Source organism: Sciurus vulgaris (genome assembly GCF_902686455.1).
Source record: "Sciurus vulgaris genome assembly, chromosome: 17".
Classification (NCBI taxonomy): Eukaryota; Metazoa; Chordata; class Mammalia; order Rodentia; family Sciuridae; genus Sciurus; species Sciurus vulgaris.
This window is the reverse complement of record NC_136478.1, coordinates 73,441,580-73,451,756: the sequence shown is the minus strand read 5'-3', so window position 1 is coordinate 73,451,756 and position 10,177 is coordinate 73,441,580. Positions and strand designations below refer to the sequence as shown.

Sequence of the window (10,177 nt, the reverse complement as noted above, 5' to 3'; positions counted from 1 at the left end):
CATCCTCTGGAAATCCCAGGTGGAGGCCACTCCTTCCAAAAGTTGATCATTAATGAAATAATAGCTCCTTCCATGCTGACATTACAGTACAGTGACTACAGGATGCATCCAGGCAGGAATGGAGGGTAGGCATCTGGACACTCAGGTACAGGTGCAAGATTCTGAACCCATCTTCTTGTGCTCATGATTACTGCTGCACCCACCATCCCTGACAGTTTCTGCAGAGGGATTTAAGATTGCCTTGGGGAAAACATTTAATATGTGTGTATCACAGTCAGTCATTAATGCTAATTAGTAAAGTCTCCCAAGGTGGCGAGGCGTGCAGGAGTTGAGAAGGAGAATTTCACTTGAGGCATCAAGGGAGAGGCAGTAGAAGACTCTGAGGCCTTGACAGCAGCAGGGTGAGTGGACAGTGGCCCCAGGTTGAGCCTTCCCATACCCGGTCCCTTTTCTGCCACTATCCCCACCCCACTGCCACTATCCCTGCTGAGGAACTTACACAATAGTAGCTAGGAAGGCAGAGGTTCAGAACACTGGGGGTGTTGCCAGAGGGCAGACACCTCTGTTCTGCTTCAGCCCCTGCGTGGTCCAGTGACACCTTCTCTGAAGCAGTGGAGCACAAACCAGGTGCAGAGTCTTGTCCTCCAGGGACGTGCATCTCAGATGAGGAGGACAAACAAAAATACAGTTTTATTATTGTGCTAAAAAGTGAGGGTGCGGAAACTAAGGCGTATAGTGTGTTAGCACAAAAGGACCAGGGGGACTCAAACTTCATGGATCACCTCGACCTTTTATTCAGGAATGGGATTACACCCATGAGAATTGACCCACTTTCCTGGTGAAAAATGAGCCACCAGAGAAAGGGGACTTAGTTCATGAGTTTGTCAGTTTGGAGCATTTAGGACTTTGGGTCTGTCTTACTGGGGAAGATGAGGAGAGGTCTAGGGTTAGTGGTCTGTTTTGGGTACTCAGGTTTGTGAAAATGTGTTCTTACTGGGAATATTTTCTCCTGGAGAAGAACGGAGGGCCTGGGTCAGTGTTCAGTGCTCATCCCCTTTCCTCCAGGGTCCCACGGAACTGTCCCTGAGAGAGTGTCAACTTGAGGAAGGATCGGTGCTTTGGCTTCCTTTCTAGATATTGTTCTGCCATCAGGACAGATGCACTGGGGATGGCTGAGTGCCATCAGGTGCTGCTCTCCTTCCCAGGCCACACTATTGAGGCTTTGTCCTTTCCATATCTAATAGTGTGTGCTGTCAGCTGCCATCACTGTGACAAAATAACCAGGAAAACCAAATTGCAGGAGGGAGGATTCATGGTGGCTCATGGATTCCAAGGTCTCACGCATGGCTGTGTTTTCATTGCTTCAGGCCCAAGGTGAGGCAGAACATCATGGCAGAGGGCATGGGGGAGCAGAGCTGCTCACCTCATGGTGTCCAGGAAGTGGAGGAAGGGGCCAGGGAGAAGGTGCATGTCCCCTAGAGCCTGCCCCACATGCCACTTCCTTCATCTAGATGCCGTGCCTCTGTTTCCACCACCTCCAATAGTCAAAAACATGAAACCACCTGTGGATTAACCACCAATGAGGGCAGAGCCCTCCAGTCCAACCACATCCCATGCCCCATCTTGGAAGATAGCTGCACGTTCCAGACCAGCCAGAACAAAGCAAAACAGCAAACACTGTGGGGTGGGGACTGGCAAGGAGAGAGGGCAAGTAAAGACCTGAAGAAGTGGAAGCGCAGAGCTGCCTGGATGTCCAGGGAGACCATGCAGATGGGAGGGACTAGGGGGAGGAAAGGGTCGGAAGGGAACTGTAAACATCAGGCAGGAGGGTCCTCAAGTTAGGGCTTACTCTGTGGGATCATAGTGGCAATGATGAGAGCCCAGAAGTCTGGCCCACCCAACAACTCCTTCAGAGAACACACAGACCACTATCTCACCACCCCTGATCAGACAGGGGCCCAAAACCAGACACCTTGGGGCAGTCTCCAAACCTAGAGTCCAAGTAACAATCCAAACTAGCCAATCCCACATCTGCTGCTGCCACCTGCTCCTCCCTGCCTTGCCCACTCTGCTCCTTCCATCCAGGCTGTCCCCTCGCTACCTCTGCTTCCAGTTTGTTCCTCACACAGCCCCTGAAGGCTGCCTGTGTATCTTGCTTCAGGGGTCTGTGCACATGAGACTGTATCACAGCTATTTTTGTGTCTACATGTCTTACCATACCCAATTAGAATCAATCCCAGGTGCTCTGTAACTTCAATGGAGACCAGAGAACTGTGGACACACCTCAGGACACACCTCCCACCAAGGCAGAAGGGAGAGGAGCTCACTTCCAGTCCTGATAGAAGCACCTTTGTCAGGCACAGTTTGCTGCCCTCTGAACTCAAGCTTCTCACAGTAGCAGTATTTCCATTAATAGTACCAAAAGCCTTTGTGGGAGAAAAGTCTTGTTCTATGAAAAACCCATATAGATGGAGTGAAAATGGGGGAATATTGATGTTTCTTTCCTAAATAGCAGTTCAGTATCAAAGGCAGTTTTGTTTTTATTATGATAAAATTTAGATACACAGTATGATTAAATACACAATGCAATTTCTAAAAGAACGTATCCAGTTAAAATCACCAGGTTCAACAGTCCCCACTTTTGCTTGTCTTCTTTCCATGTGTGTAAGCGCACTCACACAGAACTGCACCCCACTGTTCCACTGAAGTGGTATTATGGACCGCTCAGTTTCACACACTTGTATGGAGCCAAACTGTGCTGTTCCTGTAGTTCAAATTTTATAATATCTAAAGAATAGCAAGAGCCAGGCGCTATGGCCATACCTATAATCCCAGCTACTTGGAAGGTTGAGGCAGGAGGATTGCAAGTTCAAGGCCAGCCTCAGCAACTTCATGAAACCCTGTCTCAAAATTAAAAGAGCTAGGGATGTGGTTTAGTGTAGAGTGTCCTGGGTTCAATCCCCAGTACCAAAAAGAAGGAGAAAAAAAAAAAAAAAGAAATTGATAATCATAAAAATAAGAAGAGCAGTACACCTGGGGAACAAAAATGGGTAGATAGGGACCACAAAATCATAACACAAATTCTTCTTTGGGCAAGAGTTGGTAAACAAGTTAGTTTCATTTCACTATGAATCTACATACATTATTTGAAGTGTGGCTAGTGCACGAGGCATGGATCATTTAAATTGAATTTAAAAAGCCACAGAAAACTTGTGCTGACACATTGAACAGCTTTGTAACATGGCTCATATTTTACATTTTTGTGGCAAAAATGATTTCAGAAATGATATCAGAAAAGTAGCTGTTTTAGGGCAAGGGACATAGCTCAGTGGTAGAGTGCTTGCCTAGCATTCAGTTCCTGGGTTCCATCCCCAGCACCAAAAACAAGTGAAACAGTGTTTTAGAAGAACTTATCATTAAGGAAAGCAGCCCATGAGACACACTAAGCTGGAAAACTCAGGGAAAATTTACATAGCACCATTGCAAGGCTGCAATGCATCAAGAGGAAGGAGGATCATGATCAAAATTTGGCATGAATTAAAATCCTCACTGAAGCCATGTCCTCACAAGAGGGTCTGAGGGACCCCAAGACTCAGCACAACAGGCAGGACAGGCAGGTGGCTGGGTGGGCTCTGAGAGGGCCTCTGTGGGAAGGGGTGTGGCAGGAGCTGCACTGGAGGCTCAGCCATCAGAGACTCCAGGGGCTCCTGGGGTAGGAGCCCCTGATTGCCCTGCTGGAGCTATCCCACAGCTCCAGGCCTGCCACCAGGAATGCCCGGCTGGCTCTGCAGACCCCCACCTCTGCTGCTTCCACTCGGCTGCCAGGTCCTTTCCTGCATGGATCTCCACCCAGGCTCCAGGTTCTGAGCAAACACCCAGCCTGGTCACTTCTCAGTGAGCATTATGACTTCACTCTTGATCACTGGAGCTATCATAACCAGGTAACTAAGGTTCCTTAACTGTTGGCATAGAAATGGCCTTGGAGGTCCAGGAGGAGTCTTAGGGAGGGCAGAGCCTAACTCCTGGGCAGACAGGCCCACTAGAGGTTTCCCCATTCCCCAAGGGATCCAGAGCCCACCTACTTGCAGCCCTCTCCTGCTCCAGCTTCCCAACATGGGCTGTCTATTCCTGCATGGAGCCACCTGAGGACCGGGCTGTAGTGATCCTGGGCAGCTGATGTAGGCCCACCCCAGGTATGTCTTAGTAACGTGTGCCACTACCCTGAGTCTACAGAACAGAGTGCTGGCGGCATTAGACCTGGGCACAGGAGCTGCAATGGGGAAGGACAGCTGGGAATGGTCCCCATGCAACATATCTGGGGCCCCATCAGGAGCTGGCCAGTCAGGTTGAAGGTCTGGTGGCAGGGTCTTCCCCTGGGCAACCTGAGCACTGTGGGAGGGAGGCTGTTGCTGTCACTCCTGCAAGTGCCATCCTTTCCCTCGCCCACTCCTGACCACAGCTGAGGAGCCCACTCAAGCCGCTTACCACCCTTTATCACTGCTCAGGCAGAGGCAGCTCTTGGGCTTCCCTTTCTCTTCCACATGTTCTGGTTCATCCAAGCTCGTGGCTGGGGCTGCTCTGTCCAGTGCCTTTCCAATTTACTGCTGCTCCTGTCCTCCCACCCAATACACACATGTGGCACCCATAAGTTATATATAGGTATTCTGGGTAGGGACGTCTGCCTGGAAGACCCGAAGTGCTTCAGGGGGGTCAAGGACACAGCACGTTAATACTTCAATGCAGATGTTGCATGAGGGACATCAGATGTCAGAGGTATGCGGAACCACCACTGAAGTGCAGGAAATAAAGACCAAAAGGATTGAACTGACGAAGGAACAAATAAATAAATACTTTTTCCCTATAGAGAAGTTGGACACCAGAGAATAAAACTGTCCCAATGTGCAAGTGTCCCTTTCTTACCAAACCCATATTCAGAAGTTCAACCCATGGAAAAACCAATGTCTGAGAAACTCAAATTGAGAAGAAAGAAATAACACAAACACTGAATGGAGAACTGTTCTCTGCCCAGCCCTTGTCCCACAGAAAGCTGGAAGTCCCCACAGAGGCAGGGACTAATTCTTTTCTCAATCCACTTCAGAAAATGAAAAGAACCCCCAAGATTAAAGGTGGCTTAAATTATAAAGCCTTTTATTATTATAAACCAGAGCAACATGAGGCAAGTACTCTTCCAGGCTAGGTGACCTGGGAGTGTGAAAACATCTGCTGAAATTTCACGTAAAAGCTGGGCACAGTGGCAAGTGCTTGCAATCCCAACTACTTGAGGGCTGCAGTCTGAGAATCATTTGAGCCCATGAGTTCAAGGCCAGCTTTGGCAACATAGCAAGACACTGTCTCAAACAAAAACCAAATTTTATGTAAGATCAACAATGTCCATGAAGAAAGAAAACCTCTGTAAGTTACCAGCAGAACACATCTCAGGTCCTCTTGGCTGAAGATGGGTCATATTCATAACTGCACTAGTCACAGAAAGGAATGAGGACCCTGTGAACTCAGGTGTCCCCTGGCTCACCCTGGGCCTTGGAGAGAGTTCAAGTCGTGCTGTTCCTGAAGATGCTGGGTAACCAAGCTGGAGAAGCTGAGATGGCTTTAGCCATCTCAACAACTTGACAGCAACTTGAGGAGGTCAGGAAGTGCAAGGCAGGCCTGACATCTCACTGATGAATCCTGCCATGTGGACAGCTCAGCTAAAGTTCCCTGCAGCATGAATCTTCTGATGCCGAACGAGGTGGGAGCTTAAGCTGTAGGCCTTCCCACACTCACTGCACTCATAGGGCCTTTCCCCTGTGTGCACCCTCTGATGCCGAACAAGATGGGAGGTTCTGATGAAGTCTTTCCCACACTTACTGCACACAAAAGGCCTTTCACCTGTGTGAACCCTCTGGTGTGCGATAAAGTCAGAGCTTCGACTAAAGAATCTCCCACATTCAGTGCATTCAAAAGGCTTTGTCTCAGTGTGAATTCTCTGGTGTTTAATGAGAGTATATTTGTGGCCAAAGGATTTCCCACAATCACTGCAATCATAAGGATTTTCTCCAGTGTGGATGCTTTCATGCTGAACAAGTGTGGATTTGTGTCTGAAGACTTTCCCACAGTCATTGCACTTGTAAGGCCTTGCTCCATTGTGTACTCTCTGGTGTACGATTAGGTTAGAGTGATGGCTGAAATACTTTCCACATTCACCACACTTATAAGGCATTTCTCCTGTGTGGATTCTCTTGTGCTGAGTAAGGTTGTCTTTTCGACTGAAGGCTTTTCCACATTCATTGCACTCATAAGGCCTTTCTCCAGTGTGGATCCTCTGGTGCTGGACAAGTGTAGCTTTACGACTAAAGGCTTTCCCACACTCACCGCACTCATAAGGCTTTTCCCCGCTATGGATCCTCTGGTGCTGGACAAGTGTATCTTTGCGACTAAAAGCTTTCCCACATTCACTGCACTTGTAATGCATCTGTCCAACATGCAGGATCTCCCTGCTTGCAGTTCTCTGGGCTGTCTTTCTCTTGTTACGGATGATCTTTTGATGGCAACAGCCCAAGCTACATGAAAGTTTTGCTCCTCCTCACAGGTAAAGAGGTTTTCTAAGAAGTGAGGTTCTTCACAAACTGCAATTCTTCACCAGTGAAGTCTTGCCTTCATCTCTCTGTGAAGGTTTCTCTCCACTGTAATGCTCTAAGTTCTGGTTAAAATCTGCAATGAACCAGAATTGTCTCCCACATGCCCTACATGTGTAAGTTTTAAGTCCACGGTGTGCTCCCTCCAGTAGCAAAATATCTTTCAAGATGGGGTCACATACATCACAAGGGTGAGCCACCTGGATGGATGGAGTGGCTGTAGAAGTCCTACTATGCTACAGTTCTACAGAAAAGCTCTGCTTTGAAGGTACCTCTTCATCCTTCCCCTGCATCAACAACCTGAAGGCAGAAAAATATTGTTGACACACAAGCTGACTTTGATGGGAGGGGGTAATGCATCACAAACGTGTGTCTAGTATACTCGGGGTTAAGTCTATGGGATTGTTGGCAGGATGGGGCTAGGATTGGTGTGAAAGTCTGCTGTGTGGGAACCTAAGTCACAGAATGGAGAAGGCCCCACAAGGGACAAAGATACAATGACGCAGCACAGGAAGAAAAGGTAGGCAGTCTACAACCTCATCCTCTGCTTTCGGCAGAGCCTTGGCTGCTTGTTGGTGACCGATAAACACTATGTAGAAATGCATGCCTACGCCCAAGAAATTTATTAGAAACAAAGGATGGGTGTGCTAAGGCACTGAAGGGTGTGTGCACACCACCCAGTCCAACACTGGAAAGTACTGCAGAGGGGGTGGCAGAGACGACCCTGGGTCTGAAATAAGACAAGAGTCCAGAACAGGAAGGCGAAGACTGAAATGAAGAACGGCCTCCAGCTTTGAAATCAAACCGTGGTGGGCCCAAGGCAAATTCCTGGCAGCAAGGGAGCACAGCACGAAGCCGCCTTGCCCAGCCCTGTGCACCAGGGGCTATCAGCAGCCCTAAGAATGGGACAGTGCCGGTCACTGGGGAAAGGTGGGCAGGGAGGTGGGGCGCGGGCCCAGAGTGGCCCACCCGATGCAAAGTCACGAGAAGGAAACGCGACCGGGAAGACGGCCCTGCGGGCACACCCAGCGGGCTCCACGGAAGGCGGCCAGGTCGCCCGAACTCTCGACGCCACCGGGCCCGGCCCACGGTCGGCCGGGGAGAGGTGGCGGGCCGCCCGGCCGAGAGCGGGCGGGACTCCCGGGGCGACCCCGGGCTGCGCTCAGACCCCGCGGGGACGCTCGGAGGAGCTGGGCGCCGCAGGCCGCCTCCGCGAGGGCTGGGGACGGCGGCGCCCCCGGCCAAGGCAGTGCGGGCCCAGACCGCCGGCCGGACGCCGGCGCCGCCGGGCCGCCGCCCCCGCTCGCTGCCCCGCCGCTTGCCGCCCCTCAGGAGCCGCAGGAGGCGCGGGCCGGGGCTTCGCTCTGCCCACGGGCGCTGCGGGCGCAGCGGCGAGCCCGCCCCGCCGCCCGCCTCCCGGGGTTCGCGGCTCCGGCGCCCGGAGACGTCGCAGGGACGCGCAGCTCCCACCCGCGCGTCCCTCCTGGTTCCCCCGCGTCGGTGAGCGCGGAACTGACCCGGCGCTCCGGAGCCGCCGCTCCCTCGGTTCGGCCCTGGGCCCGACAAGATGTCCGCCGGGAGGAAGACGCCGGATGTCCCGCCCACACGCCCCGCGCTCGCTCGGAAGCCTCGTAGGCAGCGCCGCGGCCGCAGCGCCTCCTGGGTAATGTAGTCTCCAGGAGTTAGCGGGCCAGTCGCCATTAAAGGGCCCGCAGGGGAAGCCAAGGGGTCCCAGAAATTTTGGGAGGCATATTCTTTCAGATGTTCCCCAAATGGGCACAGCACATCAAATGTAACTCGGAGTCCATTCGGAGTCCATATTTTTGTGAAAATACATGAAGAAGAAAGTTTTCAGTCATTTTTTGTTAGAGTGAGAGAATTGTACCCAGACAGGGCCATAAAGTGGAGGAATGGGCTGCGTGGGGCCGCTGAGCGGAGGCCTGTGGACTAAAGTGGAGCTCTGCCACTGGTTCCTCAGAAGAGAATCCTGACAGGGAGGGAACACTGGGCTGCCCTGGAGCAGGGTGCAGGAGGGCCTTTCTGTTACGGGGTGCAACCTAAGCACAGCCCAAGCACCACTGAGAAGTCCAAATCTGAGAGTCTTTATTAAGCCGGCCAGCTGACTGTCTCACACGATGCCCCAAAAAAATGGCTATTGGGAGAACAGCCCTGACCACAGGGTTGTAGGGGTTCTTATACCAAAAATGACATCAATCATAAGTGTCTGTTGCTATGATTCGAAATTACAAACTAACATTCTGAGATCATCACAGAGGGGAAGTGGGTCAGAATGACCCTTACCTAGGTACAAACTAAAGAATGGTTACTAACATCGACACAATCACAGTTCACATGGTACATTGTTTAGGAGCAATAGGGACCAAAAGAGAACAATTCTTTACTACATAGTGATACCGCCATTTACCAGTGACGAGTTCTGCTCCTTCTAATGTTGAAGATTGAACACTAGAGAAGCATGCCAAGGCAAGCATATTAAGCAGGTTTTATTTTAAGGTAATAATACAGACTTCTCCCGGCAGGAAGAAGGGGGCCATGGCTGATGTTCTAAAGTCCCAAGAAGTGAGCACACCCTACATCTTTTATAGGTTAAATTCTCTTTTGTTCTCCAGTTCTCTCCCCACTTATCTCTCCTTCCTGCCTAGTGACTAGGCCTGGTTTTACATTAAGTGAAAAGCCATGGGCAGGGGGAGGGCCAAGGTGACTCAGGCAGGTAAGGGCCCAGTGGGCTTTAATTAGCAGCTCCTTGCTTGTAGTCCTTGATAAAGGCAGGTAAATTTGGTAATCAATGGGCTCCAGGGATCCTTGACATTCCATTCTTCCAGAGGCAGTCTCCAACTTCCAGAGGCAGATGGCTTCATGGCTTCATTTCCTCGAATTGACCCGATTCCCTATTTCTACACTAACTACCTGTCCTTAATTCTGGCTTCAATAGGAGTTGCCATTGTATATTATTAAATGTCACACCAAGTAACTGATGATGGGCATAGAGGCAGGGTGTTCCCATGGGAGAAGCTTATTTCCTACATAACATGGAGTCTCAGAGCAAAATGGAGTCTGTTTAGTCATTTCCCTTAGAGTCTGGCCTATAATAGTCTCATGGCACCAGATCTGTCAGCCCATCACATTTCTTGCTTGCAGAGTCAGGATAGTGTCTGTAAGGAATTCCTGGCTTCCCCCACCACCTGTCAATCTGCGTTAGCCCGCCTCTCACGTTACAGGAATTTCCCACTTACATTGCTGTAATCTTCCTGCCTTCAGCATTACGTCCTAATATGTCATTGGCCCATCAGTCAGTCTGTAAGAATTCTCCTCCACGATTGGTTCCTCTCAGCCCGCGAAATTCCTATGTCTGAAAGAAACTGTGCGCCATTTTTTCTCCCTTTCTTTTCCCCCTTCCCCCTTGCAGACGTGAACTCATCTCCACAAAATAAAGGGTTCCTTGTATGAGACCTGTATCTGTGGAGCGTTTCTGGGAGCTAGCAATGAACCATAACTGCACCTTTTTTTCCACCTAACAGTGTCCG

The 10,177-nt window shown here is 50.5% G+C and overlaps 1 long non-coding RNA gene across 1 annotated transcript; it reads right to left on the bottom strand.

Moving 5' to 3' along the window:
• Positions 1 to 5,126: 5,126 nt before the first annotated feature.
• On the bottom strand, positions 5,127 to 8,212 carry LOC306647943. Its single transcript, XR_013760222.1, has 2 exons — positions 8,005 to 8,212; positions 5,127 to 6,932 (listed from the first exon to the last, which is right to left on the bottom strand). It is a non-coding gene; the product is annotated as an uncharacterized lncRNA (long non-coding RNA).
• Between the last annotated feature and the right edge of the window lie 1,965 nt (positions 8,213 to 10,177).